The 17640-nt window shown below is 37.7% G+C and overlaps 1 protein-coding gene across 2 annotated transcripts in view; it reads right to left on the bottom strand.

The window, feature by feature from the left end:
• LOC139138556 (receptor-type tyrosine-protein phosphatase mu-like) overlaps positions 1-17640 on the bottom strand; it is a 205393-nt gene that overhangs the window by 73821 nt on the left and 113932 nt on the right. Inside the window, exon 6 of one of the 2 annotated variants that reach the window (XM_070706982.1) lies at positions 10061-10183. The gene's annotated coding sequence lies outside the window, so the exon portion shown is untranslated. Of the gene's footprint in view, positions 1-10060; positions 10193-17640 lie in introns of both variants that reach the window. The other variant, XM_070706983.1, reaches the window with a different exon arrangement.

Genomic DNA, 17640 nt, shown 5'->3' on the forward strand with positions numbered 1-17640 from the left:
AAAATTTCTATCCTATAGTTATCCCTATATACCAAAAATCAGACATCCAGCTCTATTGGCTTGCTCAGAATTAGATATGTGCATAATTAATGAGGTACAGTATGTGGCGTCATAAGATCTTCCATCATACCAAATATGAAGGGTGTACCACTTGTGGTTACTGAGTTATGGACAAATATGTATATTTCAGGTCAAAGGTCATTGAGGTCACGTGACATTTTGTCAAAAAAATTGTATTGCTAAGTTATCCCTATATACCAAAAATCAGACCTCTAGCTCTATTGGCTCGCTCAAAATTAGATATGTGCATAATTAATGAGGTACAATATGTGGCGTCATAGGCGAATCCGATTGAAAACTATCCGAATTTTTCTACCTGGGTAGGTAACACTGCTGGTGGACGAATTGTCCCCGAGGTTATCGTTCGCCCAGTTAAAGCGATGAAATTCATTTCTTCGCTTCGATAAAGTGTGTATGTGCGATGTATGATAGTGAGCATGCGTGCGTGAGTGCTTCACGAACTCTACAACGTGTTGAGCGGTCTCAGTAAGAAAAATGTAACAACTTAGCCGGCTATTGAACCACTCTTTAATTTGGGAGTGGAGATTTAGCCGAGTGGTTCTGTCTGTGGCCTCTCAGCTAGGCGACTGATGCCGTATGTTGTGGGTTTGAATCCGATTGAAAACTATCCGAATACTATACATGACAGGTGTAGCACTTGTGGTTACTGAGTTATGGACAAATATATATATTTCAGGTCAAAGGTCACCAAGGTCACGTGACATTTTGTCAAAAAAATTGTATTGCTAAGTTATCCCTATATACCAAAAATCAGACCTCTAGCTCTATTGGCTCGCTCAAAATTAGATATGCTCATAATTAATGAGGTACAATATGTGGCGTCATAAGGTGTCCCATCATGCCATACATGAAGGCTGTAGCACTTGTGATTACTGAGTTATGGACAAATATGTATTTTTGGGGTCAAAGGTCACCGAGGTCACGTGACATTTTGTCAAAAAAATTGTATTGCAAAGTTATCTATATACCAAAAATCAGACCTCTAGCTCTATTGGCTCGCTCAAAATTAGATATGTGCATAATTAATGAGGTACAATATGTGGCGTCATAAGGTCTCCCATCATACCAAATATGAAGGGTGCAGCACTTGCGGTTACTGAGTTATGGACGAATATGTATATTTGAGCTCAAAGGTCACCGAGATCACGTGACATTTTGTCAAAATATCTAAGATATCTGTTTGAACAGACGGACATGACCCAATCTATAAGCCCCTGGACTTCATCCGTGGGGACTAAAAACTGTGTCACTGCATCCTTTTTGCAATATGAATACGATGAGAAACTGGATTTTTATTTTTCTTGGCCTTACACATGGGAGTCTATGGAGTACTGACTTATACATGGGAGTCTATGGAGAACTGCCTTATACATGGGAGTCTATGGAGAACTGCCTTATACATGGGAGTCTATGGAGGTGTAAACTAAAAGTCCTCTAACACGGCCAAATTTGATCGCATCTTGAAACAAATTGACGTGCATCTGTATGGGGTAGGGTACTATCCTTGTGCAAAGTTTGAAAGAAATTGACTGGGGCATGTCTGAGATATCTGCGTGAACGGACGCACGGACGCACGCACGGACATGACCCAATCTATGTCCCCCGGACTTCGTCCGTGGGGACTAACAAACTTCAATACTTTTCAGGCCCACTGCTTTTGTTGGCTCTCTTTAAAACGTTTGGAATATTAAGTGAAATTTATCATTCTAATCTTTGTGAAATTAAAGTGTATTATTCCCCGTACAGCATAAGGATGGCAACCATTGGAATTTTAAGAGTCTGAAGTTATTTGGTGATTTGATTTTCTAGTACCAAATTTTGCATGGTGCAAGCTGACTTTTAGAAGTAATGGTTTAGAGTTTCCTTAGGAAAATTTGGGCAAACATTTAACATGTTTTTCAATTTTGTGGCTTGCAGCATGCCATATTTTTTGTGTAGGTGATACAATTAGACTAATAGAATCTCACACCCCAAGGACCTGGGATCAGATTTCTCACACGAGTTGGGGATATTTTGTCTCACACGAGCCGCAGGCGAGTGTGAGACAAAATATCCCCAATGAGTTTGAGAAATCTGATCCCAGGTCCTGGTGTGTGAGATTCTTTTTCTCACATGACCACAAAATGCGTTAAATTCATATGGACACGTACAATATTATCAAAAATCGTGACAACTCTGTCGTCTGCCACTGTACTTTGACCTGCTTACTTTTAAAAGCTGTAAATCCTGGGATTTCCCTTATCCTTCCTTGCCACTGATCAAAGTATAATATATGTAACTAATCAATATTGTTTTGTATTTTATCATGTGATGAGATGGCAACAGACATCTATTAAAGAAGAGTCCAGAATTCCTAGGACATGACCTACATGTAAATTGGGGTATGTTCCAAAACTTCCTGGTAGCAAGCAGTTTTGTGTTTAAATTATCAAGGAGATACCAAACAAATCAAATTGTTGCACACCTCATACTAACTCTCTGCTATGATTCTCTAATTCATGGTCACCTGGTATTCATCATCTTGTCTCTCACACATGCCATTGAAACACAGTCACTGGTTAACAGTTTCTAAAAATGTGACCTTGTTAACAGATAGCAAGAACAATTGACTGGGGTAATTTGAAAGTGCTGCCTATGCATGGCCACTTTATAAAACGCAAAAGAAAATGGCAGTGTCATCTGCAACAGAGAGGAGTGATCAAAGCTGAGGATTTTCTTGATTTTGCAGATAGAGGTGGATGAAATGTGATAAAAACATACGCCATATTTGGGTAGCAGCAAATGTTTGTGCTCCTTTGGGCCTGAGAGTCGTGATCACTCATACAGGCTGCTGCTCTTGGTCTACAGACTGGACTATAGACTGTTTTGAGGTGAATTTCAGGTCCTCACGCAACAAATGCATGCTATTAACTTCATAGCCAGTCAATATGTATATACTATTAACCACTTCTCTATACAGGTTCTATATGACCCAAGAATTGGCCAGGTAACCTGTAACATGTTGGAGTTCTCTAACCTCCAAGTCCTTCATCTCACTGACAAGTATTATCTTTTAAGATTATTTAACACCTTGTTTCTGCATCACAAGTACCATACTCAGAACATATTTGCTTGAAACTGTGTGTTAAATTCATTTGGGGTTTACATTTTAGGTTCATTAAAAGGTGTAAATTGTAATTCATCATACACTTTATGTCATCTATCAACAGGTTTGCGGTAGAGATCGCCACAGTCTCAAAATGCGACTAATATTTGTTTGTGGCAAACAAAAACAAATCGGCAATCACCACAACCTCAAAAGCATGGCGAAAGCTGATTTCTATAGTCGAAATTGATTAAACAGTCCCAATCTTATTGCTTTTCAACTAATATGCTAAAGACAACATAAACACTCTTTATTTAAAGCACTTACTTGAAATTGTAAAGGAAGACAAAATACAGAAAAGATTTACAATTACATTCTCACAATCTCTGTGAATTGGTATCCTTGATCACATTGATACTGATAGACAACCATAGCCAAAAGGCAGCAAAACTCTGCGATGATTATGTGCTTTATTGACACAGCATTTTATATCGCTGTATCAAATCAAACTGAATACACAATCCCTGCATCAGTGACATTTTGGTTAAAATTTTCACACCAATCGATTGAAATAAAAAGTAAACATGAAATAAAGATGTGTTGTATGCTGCTGAGCAATAGCATAGTGTGAATTGTAAACTGGCATGTGCATTGACTGCATGTAAAAGCAACTCAACATTCCAATATCAAGCGGTCTACATCTTGAAACCAATAACATAGCTATGAAAGTTATAATAGTCACTGGTAAAAACTCTTCACAGATGAAAGGATAATTGCTTCAAACAAATGAAATCGTTGCCTTGAATGAGAATAACAAATGCGGATGTGCGGAGCAGGACTATTCTATTTAGGAAACATGGTACGGAGGGCATAGATTCATAAGGTACTGGACAAATCCGCTATTTTCCTTACAATGCTGGAACTTCAATGCCCCATTCTTTTAACATCTTTTTAATAGTTTCTCTGGTCAGAAAGTAATTTTACTAACTGTAATGATCTTTATTGAAATTGTATCAAAATTATATATATGATAAAAATTGATAACAAGTAGAAAATGACCATCGTCTAATGATCGCTATGGAGAACACATGTAGCGTGATAATTGTCAAGTAAAAGGTGTAGTTTACAAGGCCAGGGTATCAACAGGGGACAACACAGAGAAGGTCTACATCGGACTCCCTGATAACTCCTTCAAGACTCACTTTGCTAATCACATGCAATCATTCAGTACTGCATGGAGCTTTCAAAGTACTGTCTGGTCCTTGAAACAAAAGAACCCGGTCTTTGACATTTCGTGGTCAATTATTGACAAAGCATCAAGTTACTGTAACATAAGCAAGCGATGTAATCTTTGTATATCAGAAAATAGCGTCAATGACACTGTAGCACCCATCCTGGACTATTTAGTGTTTGTTCTCTGGTCAGATATTAGAACATGTGTGAAAGGGATAAAGTGCATGAAGTGAAAATACTTAAATGTAATGTACTGGAGACAGTGAAATATGTTTAATGTATTTATTCAGAATATAAAATGGAAAAAATACAGAATTAGAATTATCCAATACTGTGATACAACCATTAACTCAACAAGTCATTGACAATGACATAGTCCCCACTTGTAATAGGAGTATTAGTCTTGATGGGCCAGGGAAATGTGGTCATTAAGAAGTATCACTGGAGTGTATATGTTGAGATCTATGGGCACATAGGTCTATGTCGTTGTTCCCAATTTGAAACACATGAGGCATGTCTAAGTTATGGTTCTAAATCGGGAAAAAGATCAGACCTCTAGCAGTATTGGCCAGCCAAGAAATACATATGTGCATAATAAATGAGGTACAAGATGTGACATCTTCAGGTCTAATATCCTATCAAAATTGGAGGGTATAGAACTTGTGGTTACTGAGATATGCATATATATGTATAATCAAGGTCAAAGGTCATCGAGGTCACATGACATTTTGAAAAAAAAATTATATTGCTAATTAATCCTTATATGCCAAAAAATCAGACCTCTAGCTCTATTCGCTTGCCCAGAATTAGATGTGTGCATAATTAATGAGGTAAAGCGTGTGTTCTCATAAGGTCTCCCATCCTACTAAATACAAAGGACATCTTCACTTATGGTTACTTATTTATTGACATAAACATATATTTTAGGTAAAAGGTCATCGAGGTCACATGACATTTTGTCAAAAAATTTCTCTCCTATAGTTATCCCTATATACCAAAAATCAGACATCCAGCTCTATTGGCTTGCTCAGAATTAGATATGTGCATAATTAATGAGGTACAGTATGTGGCATCATAAGGTGTCCCATCATACCAAATATGAAGGGTGTAGCACTTGTGGTTACTGAGTTATGGACAAATATGTATATTTGAGGTCAAAGGTCACCGAGGTCACGTGACATTTTGTCAAAAAAATTGTATTGCTAAGTTATTCCTATATACCAAAAAATCAGACCTCTAGCTCTATTGGCTCGTTCAAAACTATATATGCGCATAATTAATGAGGTACAAAATGTGGCGTCATAATGTGTCCTATCATACCATACATGAAGGGTGCAGCACTTGTGGTTACTGAGTTACGGACAAATATGTATATTTGAGGTCAAAGGTCACCAAGGTCATGTGACATTTTGTCAAAAAAATTGTTTTGCTAAGTTATCCCTACATACAAAAATCAGACCTCTAGCTCTATTGGCTCCGCTCAAAATTAGATATGCACATAATTAATGAGGTACAATATGTGGCGTCATAAGGTGTCCCATCATACCAGACATGAAGGGTGGTAGCACTTGTGGTTACTGAGTTATGGACAAATATGTATATTTGAGGTCAAAGGTCACCGAGGTCACGTGACATATTTGTCAAAATATCCGAGATATCTGCGTGAACGGATTGACTCACGGATGGACGAACAGACGGACATGACCCAATCTATATGCCCAATGGACTTCATCCGTGGGGACTAAAAATTGTGTTACTGCATCCTTTTTGCAATATGAATACGATGAGAAACTAAATTTTTATTTTGCGTGGCCTTATACATGGGAGTCTATGGAGATCTGCCTTATACATGGGAGTCTATGGACGTGTAAACTAAAAACATGCAAATTTCACCACGATTTGCCCAAATTTGGGAAAGGTCACTCCTATGCACTTCCATACCAAGTTTCAAATCAATCAGACTTGTGGTTTCAGAGAAGAAGATTTTTTGACCAAAAATGGGAGAAAATTACAAAAAAATTCATGAAAAATAGCAAGTCCAAGATACTGACCCAAGATGTGCACAATCATTTCAGGTCAGCCCAAAGTACTTACATGCTAATTTTTCATGTAATCTGCTCAGTGGTTATTGAGTTTTTTCAATTTTGACTGTTTTTACATTTTTTCACTTAATTTGCATATTTTTGGCAATGACAACTTCATTTGAACAAAATCTCATCTACAGCCCATCATCCATGTACACACCAAATATCAAGATGAAATGTGCAGCGGTTTTGGAGTTTTTGATGTTGACGGACAGACATACAGACATACAGACATACAGACATACATACATACAGACAGTTCCCTAGCCTATAAGAATAGCTTCCATTGCCATATATACATATGGCTATGGGAGCTAAAAACTACAAAATGCTGACAAATCTACGCTGTTAAACAAATGCTCGAGTTGGTTTCAGATGTCGCCACCAAAACAAATATTATTTATCAAAGTTTAACACCACCTACAAATAGAATGGTACGTCCTGATCATACATATATAAGACTGTTGAGCTAAGATTCCTTTCACTTCTTCTGTCTAATGATTGCAGGATGCGTCAAACTTAAGTAACAAATATCATTACTTTGTAATTGAAGTAGTTTTGTGTTTTATATATATATTACATGTATTACTTCAAGTACAAAGTAATGAAATCTATTAAGTTTCATGCATCTTGCAATCCTCAGATAGAGTGAAAGGATTACTAGCTCGACACTCTTACATATATGATTGGGACGAACCATTCTATTTGTAGGTAGTGTTAAAATTCGATATATAATATTTGTTTTGGTGGCGACATTTTGAAACCAACTCAGAGCGTTTGTTTAACAGTGTAGATTTGTCAGCATTGATAATGTGCAGCTTTTCTGATATACAAAGATTACATCCCTTGTTCATGTTAGAGTAGCTCAATGCTTTATCAATGATTGACCATGAAATGTCAAAGTCTTGTCCCTTATTTCTTAAGTTCCATACAAATTTTGACGACTATGTGTCGTTTTTGTATCTCTCGTTGCGGAACGATTTCATGTGATTAGTGTAGCGCGTCTTGAAGGTGTTATCAGTGAGGCCGAACAAGCGATGTAATCTTTGTATATCAGAAAAGATATATATATATATATATATATATATATATATATATATATATATAATATATATATATATATATATATATATATATATATTATATATATATATATATATATATATATATATAATTATATAATTATATACAGTATCCACATCAAAACTTTGAAGACTGAAGCATGTGTCTACCAGTATTTAGTGTGTGTGGCTAATAAAATGATCAAATTAGCCACACTGAGACAGTTTGGCTAATATTAACTTGAAAATTCTACTACTAACCCTCATCAAGCATAAGCAGTGCATAGTCCTGTTATAGCCACTGGCATTGACATGTCTGCATGTATAAAGAGCGATGAAATGTGTGGTTTGTGAGACCTAACTCACTCACACTGGTACTTACTATTACCAGTACCTTTTGATCCTCTCCATCCCAGCAACCAGCCATCACTGTTATATTCACCTGAAGCTCCATCAAAACTACTGACATGTCTGCATGTATGAAGAGCAATTAAAGCCCGGGGCGAAATGGACTGGGATCCGGATTAATGCCAAGTTGGATGGGCGTTTTGGGGCATGGCTCTGCATAATGAGTCTGTTGGTAACGGTTGCTATCGTTCGCATTATCTAGTAGGCTAATCTGTTTGCTCTCAACTCACGCTCTGACTATAAGCTTAGGTACAGCCTTCGAAATACGCGAAAGTAAAAGAAAGAAGGAAAAAATATCAATTTCATAAAAACAGGAGCGTGCTGAGTTGATCTACTGAAGTTTTTGCTGAGTTGATTTACTGAAGTTTCGGGTCATGTCATCGTTCGTGAATGATTCGGCTGCTGACCGCCATATCTACATACGGAAATGGCGCCGTACGTAGTGGAAATAATCATCAAGAAAGTAATAAACATAAACATTAAAAATAATCCGAAGCTGGCAATTTCGTATGTTGAAATCACGAATTACCGATCTAAACATTGACTGAGAAACACGGTCAGGAAAATGGTAGGAAATAGGTGAACGACGCGACGTCATGGCCGATCGCTAAAAAAAAAAAATAAGTTCACTACATCACGGAAGGATCGAGATTTCCATGAATCTCGCGTACCACGATATCTGTAAGCGATCGAGGTCGGCTGCTCGGTTGCTATGAGGGTGATCCCGGACAACTACTCATGAGTTATGTTTATTTTCGGAGCAATGGGATGAAACACGAACTGGTTCATAGATATCTTCGTTATTGAAGAAATCTAAGTCCAACCTTTGTCGAAATCATACGACGATGTAGTGCCAACTCAATGAGCCGATCTCGGACACACATATCAATAGGCCTTAGCCTTTCGAAGAACGGGTGACGACGCGTCGACGCTCACTTGCTCAGCTTGAACTCAGTTTGACATTGACAAATACTGTTTTGATGTCTTTACAAGCTTTGTTTCATTCTCATAACAGAAGTCCAAACGTTACTGGGGCCACCGGTATGTCAAAACCTTACCAACCCTCCGAACACGACATGTCATTGCCATGTGTGAGAACACGTGTACATGTACAAACCATAAGGCCGTTTTCAGGTCTAGCATTTATATCAAAAGCGACTGTAGCGTAGCGGTACTTTCGGTCGTAGATTTGGGGGGGGGGCTGTTTAAAAAAGTGGCTCTCTTTGACTGACTGTAATCAAATTGATCATGGAGGCTACCGCCATGCTTTAATATTTAGTTGTTTTCGATGTCTTTGTAAACTATGGACTCTGCCATGCCTGCAGTTCTGTAAAAATTAAATACAGTGTACGCACTTTTCGCAAGGATACATCTTACCGGTACTGACTCATCTCTTGCTAAGTCACGACCGAAAATGGCTCACTTTCGCGATGTCTGTGCATCATAAACGCTTGTTAGTAAAATAGTTTATGACAACCACGAAGTTTTCATCCTGTGTGCACGCCAATATCCATGTAACTCTAAGCGTACACATGGTTTGTTTACATCGTAATTATTCTCGTATGCACAGCAAATGTTTGACCAGTTTACACCTCTGCGCGTCACTGAATGATTGACAATTGTTTGAATCGCGGAACGACTGTTCCCTGGGGGCCATTTCCTTCGTTACGAAAGCGATTTTTCCCCTAATCGTCGTAATTTTAAAAGGCTTTGTGAAACTTTGCGGATACCTGTATGGCCTACGTGTTTATGAAACAGTCTATGTTTATGGTATGCCAATAATGTTTGTTTGAGAATCGCTTCGGCTGATTTTCACGGAGCGGTCTACCTTGCTGTTGCCAGTTGTCACTCAAGCGCCATTATGAATTTTCGATGAGTTAGGGGTCTTTTATACCCCGCACACCGGTTTAACAAGTGTGCTGTGTGACCTAACACACACACTGGTACTAATTACTATGACACTCGGGTCCCGTCCATCCCGGCTCACAACCATCAACATTTATACATTCTCCTTTAGCTCTATTACAGCCATAAGCACTGTGACATGTCTGTGTGCATCAAGAGCCATACTTTTCACTGGGATATTATGAACGTAGAATGATACTTACTACGACATTCGGTTCCACCCCATCCCGATTCACAATCATCACCGTTTATACATTCTCCTTTAGCTTTATTACAGCCATTGGCACAGTGACAGGTCTGTGTGCATCCAGAGCCATACTTTCCATCTGGACAATCTGTCAGAAATTAAAGTTTGACATCAGTTGCATCTGGTTAAATAACTTCATTCTTTGGATGAATATACAATGTCATTCATTTTCAATCAGAAAATACAGCACAAAAATACGGAGTTCATCGAGAGACTATCCAGAGGAACTGAAAATTGGAATATTCATTGCCAGAGACAATCTATTTTCAGAGATGAATGTGAAAAAAATGTAAACGAAATACTGTACACCTTTTTCATATTTTTCTGACAAATCATTCACATGCATCTGTATATACAATATGTAACTTCCTATACTGACAGCATGCTCTTCTGTTCCATGATAATATGACGGAACCCCATGACCTGTGAGTGCAAGCTGTCAATCGTGCAAGGACTGCCACCGAATACACCACAGCACTCGTGCAAATACCGCTAGTACGGCACACTTGCACTCACAGGTCATAGGGTTCTGTTATTATTACATATGTTATATCGTTTATTTGCATCATTCAGCGAGAGAATCGACAATTAGTCGTGGGTACTACTTGTCTGTCAAATCATCGACTTCATAAGCTTCAGCTCGACCCTGCAGAGTTATACAACATTGACATCACTGAGATGAGGCATCGAATCAGCTTTCACTTTTCATCGGTCAACGCCGCCACACCCTGTATTTTGATTGGCTAAACTATTGTTTACTTTTTGATTTATAGCTCAAACGTAAATCATAATCAATCACAAAATAAATGGAATACTTGTGGGCCAAGTTGAGATACTTTGAAGTTGAACCTTTCTGCTTTCTTCATAAAGTCAAATAATTAGCCTATTTATTCAGTCAACTCTGGTATGTAGGAGTATCTCAAACTATACACTCCGAGTTCCAAAACCGAGTCGGACTTGCAAGTCCAAGTACTCGGACTTGCATACTCCGAGTAACACTGCTCACTCGGACTTGTACACTCCGAGTACATGGCCTACTCGGACTTGAATACGCTGAGTAATACGTTTTCCTATAAATGCATATTTTGCCATGCCAGACAAGAAACGATCTGTCGAAGAAAGTATTTTATTACTCACAGAGTTTACAGCCAGCGCGGATCGATATGTCGAAAATCTGTTCTTTTGAAAAAAAAATTCATTTTCACGATGTCTTGTAATCTGTTGCACAAATTATGTATATTTAACCACGGTCCCTCCACAAGGAGGACCGGGACCGTGATTATACCCTTAGAAGAAAGCTACTGCCACGGCCGGCGGCAAAGTTTTTGAAAGATGACTTAGACGTAACATTTGCAGTAAAAACCATAAAAATTTCAGGCAAGTCCAGTCAGTTACCCAGTTCGATATCGCACAATTGGTCCAGCGAAATCAATGCATGACATCACAGGTCAAGTCAGGTCATTATTTACGACCAAGTGGTCACTTGCACTCGGTTCATACCATACACGAGCGCACTGTGCTCATTTTATTTTGAAAAATTATTAGTTTAATTATTTTATCAAGACATAAATATGCCTAAAATGCTTGGGCAAGTCCTCGCCACGCTAGCAAACCACGGCCATGACATCACACTCACAGGTCGACAGGTCATTCAATTATGGCGTCCGTGTTCCAATAACTTGCCGCACTGCATCGCGGTGATTTTGAAACGTTTTTGTACCCAATTCAAGTCATGTATCAAATCAGGATCTGATCCGGTGATGAAACGAAAAGACAAGACAAACTCGTAATTTGCGTGACGGTAGCTACACTCGACGATGACTTGAGCCTGTTGTACAAGGTACACAGATCGGATCAGAGGTCAGACAGATCGCGTTAACAACTCTTTTCTCTGAGTGACTGGAAATGCACTGCAGTGTATATGCTGTTTGCAAATTTTTATCACAAGATCAAATATTTCCTGTTTTTTCCAGCAAGGGTAACTCGACGTATTCAAGTCCGAGTAGGTCATGTACTCGGAGTATACAAGTCCGAGTAAGCAATTTACTGGGAGTATGCAAGTCCAAGTACTTGGACTTGTAAGTCCGACTCGGTTTTGAAACTTGGAGTGTGCTGTTGAAGGCACTCTTACATACCTCGTCAACCTAACATGTAACTGTTACATGTCAAGAATATGTACACTAACTTGTACCAGGATAACAGGTACTTGGAAACAAAATGTGGCGATACTTGTCTTAAGGCCATTAAAATTTGTTTTCTTGATCAAATTTCACTACTAATTGATACCAAATATGACTAAATAATGTTCAGAGTTTTCAAAACTCAGCTTCCCCGCTATGAATGTTGTTCAATGTTGTACCTGTTCAGATGCAGTGCCTTCAGCATTAATTTTAGCTTAATTACTGAAAGCAGACCTTATCTTTTGAGGCGAGCGATCGCTCCGCTCGCCTACCGCTCGCGCAAATCAAATTCCGCGAGAGCGATTAGCCGCTCGCGCGCCACGGCTGGGACTCAAGTTTTGGAGACCAAAGGCACACTACACGTTGTATCCAAAATGTAACATACTCTAATCTCCTCCGATCGACGCGCGAAGCACAGTGTAGCGAATAAAATTATGCTTTCAATATTCAGTTCAGTTCACTTCAGTATGAATTACGTTCTCGGCAAGCACATTCTAGCATGGAATGGATCGATTTAGGTGCAACAATGTAATACAGTATTACAATACTACTCGTATAGTGATCGTGTATCGGCGGCGGGCCTATAACACTTCAATATAGCACCACTACGGTTCGGAATTTACATGTACAAATGTACAAGTACAGCCCTTCATTCTCACATTCTCAAACCAACTCCGTTTTCTTGGCTGCCATATTCTTTCGAAGTGTTTAAAACACAACGGTTATCCTGCCGCAGCAAGATTTCATAGGAAAAATATGCGTGACAAACGAGGATCATATTGCTTAAGCTATCGAGATCGAACGTGGAGAAAATGTCTACGACATGATGACTGGGACTACACGTCGCAACTCGCGGAAACAAATGCATAATCTCTATTTAAACAGTTTAGCCTGAGCGACTGCTAGGTCTCTTGGTCCTTTGAAAGCTTAAAATAATTAAATTGACTCTGAAAAGTTGGAGAGATGCCCGATACTTCTAAAAAAAGATCACGAAACAATCATGAGTTCATTCTACCGTAAAACTTTAAAAGACGTACATTTTTGCGACATTTTGGCGTACAGCATAGGAGTTTTCTGTGACTGTCGTAAAATGGTACCTCTTGCCTCGCCCTCTAGCCCTCAAGCCTTCCAGTGTACACACCGCGGATCGTGTACCTCGACGTGGCTGTTATGATAAATTCGTTTTGTTTTGTGAAATGTAAACTTGTGATCACTTCGATATATCGCAGTAACAATCGGCCAAGTTAACTTTGGTTGAAGACCAACGAGCATGAAGAATATTTCAGCGGGCCGCAACGCAAACAAATGAAACATAACTTGACTGTGGACTGCTGGTAGCACGATTCAGTGTAAAATCTAGTTCTGTTCGCGTACTTGGCGTAGCTCAAACTATGGAGGTAAAAAATACCTCCATGTTCAAAACCAAACATGTTTGATGACAGCACTGTTGTCTTGGTAGGTTTTTGTCTAAATGACAATATATCTAATGTGCATACCATATGGTATTTTTAAAAGGCTTGTATATGAAAAAAATCATGAAAAAGTTACACGTTCAGGGCTCCCGCTACCTATTCGCCAATTCGCCAAATGCGAAAGAAAGTTAAAAATGGCTACAAAAATTCCTGTTTGGCTAATGTAGTGGCTATTGAATTCTTAGACCTCCTCAACAGAAAACTACACCTAACAATAAAATGTTGTAAGATGTTGAAACAGTTTACCCTCCTTCCTACAAAGTTGCAATGTATTGAAACAGTTTAATCTACTTTCTACAAAGTTCCAAATTCCCTGGTACGTAAAACAAACACTGTTGCTGTTCGATATACAATCATGAACGTAAGGTCCATGAATACACTGAGGCCTGCTTTGCCTCTGTGAGTCCTGGGTCGTCCTTGAGTCTATCAAAAGTTTTACCTACTTTGCTGTATCAAAATTTGGCCTGCAACTACTCAGTTTGATAGTAAAAACCATAATTTCAAAGGAAACTTTCACAAACGGAGCCATAATACAAAAGAAAAGGAGAAAAACTGAGGTTTTCTGAAAGGTCAAGTCTAGGTCATCTCATCATGTGATGTCATGCATGAAGACTCCCTAATTACACAATTATGGTTCACAAGAAACCACCTAGGGTGGTCCATTAGGTGAAAGGTAATTTGCTGCCTTTGGCATTCAGCTTGGCTGACTCCCATTCGGCCTACTTTCAAACTGCTATAACTTATACAAGAAATTATGTGATTCTGAATGATTTTAATTTTTTGTAGATTCCACCAGTTTAATGATCTAGAAGTGAACATCACCAGACATTTCTTGATGATATCAAAGTATCAAATGAAAATATATCTGGGCTAAAATGTTATCATAATCATTAAAACAATGAATGCCCTCAAACAGTGAGTAATTTAAATGAATATATATCGTTGTGTCTTGTTTTACAAGAATTTTGTTTGGCCCAGCCCTTTTTGTCTCAAGAAAAGTACTTAAACTCAAGATGCTATTTCAGCCTGCTTGATCACAACTATGACATACAAGTAAAACCGGGCCCTTAAATACCACAATAATCGTATCTACACTGCCATTGTGCTATACCATAATTCTGTCTTCTGCATGGAAAATTGTTTATTTGTGTGGCTCAAACATTTAGGTTATGGAAGACTGCATAAATTTGCCACATGAGAAGCCTGTAACTTATGACAAGCTATCATATTGTGAATACTAACTGAATGTGGCAGAAATATTCGATCTGTACCTCTTGTAATATACACTTAACATTGCTACCAGATTTTTAGAATTCAATTGCTACCTAATTTTATTTCTGGTGTTTAAAGTTTACCACCAAAAATGAGAAAGGATTTTTATCCCTGAAATGTCATAAAAACACAGATTATAAATGCAAAAATTACACACATATTTTGTTAATGTTAAAACCATCATGAACATCATGCAAAACATCTTGATTTGTAAAATTAGGGACTCCTGAATGACGAGAAAGCTGTTGCCACGCTTGAGATCATAAACTGGCTAAAAGTTACTCAAAATGGCTAAAAGAATTTTGATTTGGCTAATGAGTTGGCTAATCATTTTGGTGACTTAGCGGGAGCCCTGCACGTCCTTTTAAAAAGTATAACTTCATCTATTTGTCCATGAATACAACAGAGGCCACATTTCTGCATATTTATTGTTCAAAAAATGTTGAAAGTTAGCCAATATGCTATGAACATTTGGGTGGGAGAACACTGCTTATCCTGTTCCATCTATCAAAATACATAACCCATACACAGTACTACAGATTGCCCATAATACATCATGATTTGTACCAACGTAGATTCCCCTGTGAAGTCTACCATGTCTCCCATGTGTAGATAAATTCTTGGACTAGTTGTAAAAATTCTGAGTACTTTTAAAGACACAAAGGAATAAGAAAATTGTGTTTGATTGAGAGAGGAGATAGCATTTTTGCAAATTTTCCACTGATTGTGTCCTCAGCAATACAGAATAAAGTGATGGAAAGTAGTGAGACTAGTTGCACCAGTTTTATGAAACAAAAGGATATTGATTTTTTTCCAAATAGAAAAGACGAAAGAAATTTACATGCTAACTTTTTTCAGAGAATGACCCCTTCAGTTGGTCATAACTTGCTTCCCAAAACTGTGGCATTTGTAGTACCAGCAGAATGTGACTTTTATGGTTATTTAACAGTTTCTTTGAAATTTATACTACAATATTTCAACGTACTTTTAATAAATATAATTAATCAATTATCTTGAGTCTGCATATTATTGCTTTTATGCAGGACTGAAAAAAGTTATAAGAAAATTGACGTCGTTGGTACAAAGCAAACAGATTGTGGGTAATTTATTGTACTGTGCCATATTTTCTCCCCTTCTCTATTACATAACAATAAGAAAGACAGCTAGTGCATATTGTTTTCATAATAAATTTTATTCATGCACTCTCCATACTGTTTTCAGGGGACCTGTTCAGTCACTCTCCTAATTTAAGCAGTGCCATATTCAAATCACAAGAGATGACACTTTTTTTTTCACTCGCCTGACTATTTTCAGGGGAGCTGCTAAATCACTCGCCTACCACTCGCCCGGATAGTTTCAGGAGAGTGAATTTTAGCTCTCCTGCCATTTTCAAAAAATAAGCCCTGTGAAAGTCGTTCATAAATATGAACATGATCCAATTATGATACGCCATACCCCTGAAACTTCCGGCATGATTCATTGTAAGTGCAAACAATGTATCTTAGAAGGTATAATTATACAAATTCATAAATATGCATATACTTAAACATTGACTGTTAATCAATGTCTTGCTCATGAAACTAATTCAGCATAAGCAAAATTTAAAGTATGACATATGAACCTGTGAAGTCTGATCAAAGTCAGTCCATTCACTTTTGTCAGATGGCCTAATCACAGAATAGCATTAACTGTGCATATACCAGTATGCTATCATTCAGTATATCATTCTTATCAAACCTTCAGCATAAGCAAATCTAAGTATAACATAAGAACCTTAGAGGACTGATAAAAATTCAGTGCAGTACAAGGCAAGATACATGACAGGTTATTTGACAAATTCAGAAAATATGCAAATGAAGTACATATAAAATGTGACACTTATCAAAATTCATAAACCGACTGAGCTGTCTCTGATCTTTAAAGGAACAAAAAATATTTCAAATAATTTTAGCATTTTGATTTTACAAAACATCTATATATTTCTCATTAATTTTATATTTATTGTTGCATATGCTTATGCTTAGTTGTTGTGCAGTATATCATTGAAAACAATGAGGGTGACCAGACTATCTTCTGCATAATATGGAGAAGTACATACTATTGTGTAACCCTGTCATGCATTCTTGTAAGAAATGAGATGCACATAAGGATAAAAGTTCGTAAATTTTCAAGCATATGAATGATGTAGAATGTATTTTGCTAAATGTTTACCATTACATCATCTCTGTGAATTTGCACCTCACTAGCTAGAGGGCTCACTCCTTTTGATGATGTATCAAGTTGCCTAACCCTTTTAGCACCAAAGTCAATTGTGTCGCCTCTATAAAATGTACCACAGTGAATTTTCTCTCCGATATTTGCTAAAATTTTGATAGAAAACTGTAGCCAATGAAATGTGATGACAAAATTTATCAAAAAATTACAGAAAATTCATAAAAATTGGTGAAATGTTGCACTAAAATTTTGGTGGCAAAAAATTACAGCACTAAAAGCGTTAATCACCCTAAAGAACAAAAACCAATGAAATGTGCCAAATTAGACAAAATGTTCAATTATAGATGCAACACTCTGTATACAACAAACAATCAACATAAGATTTAGCTGAACGCTGT

This window comes from Ptychodera flava, chromosome 8 (assembly GCF_041260155.1).
Source record: "Ptychodera flava strain L36383 chromosome 8, AS_Pfla_20210202, whole genome shotgun sequence".
Taxonomy (NCBI): domain Eukaryota; kingdom Metazoa; phylum Hemichordata; class Enteropneusta; family Ptychoderidae; genus Ptychodera; species Ptychodera flava.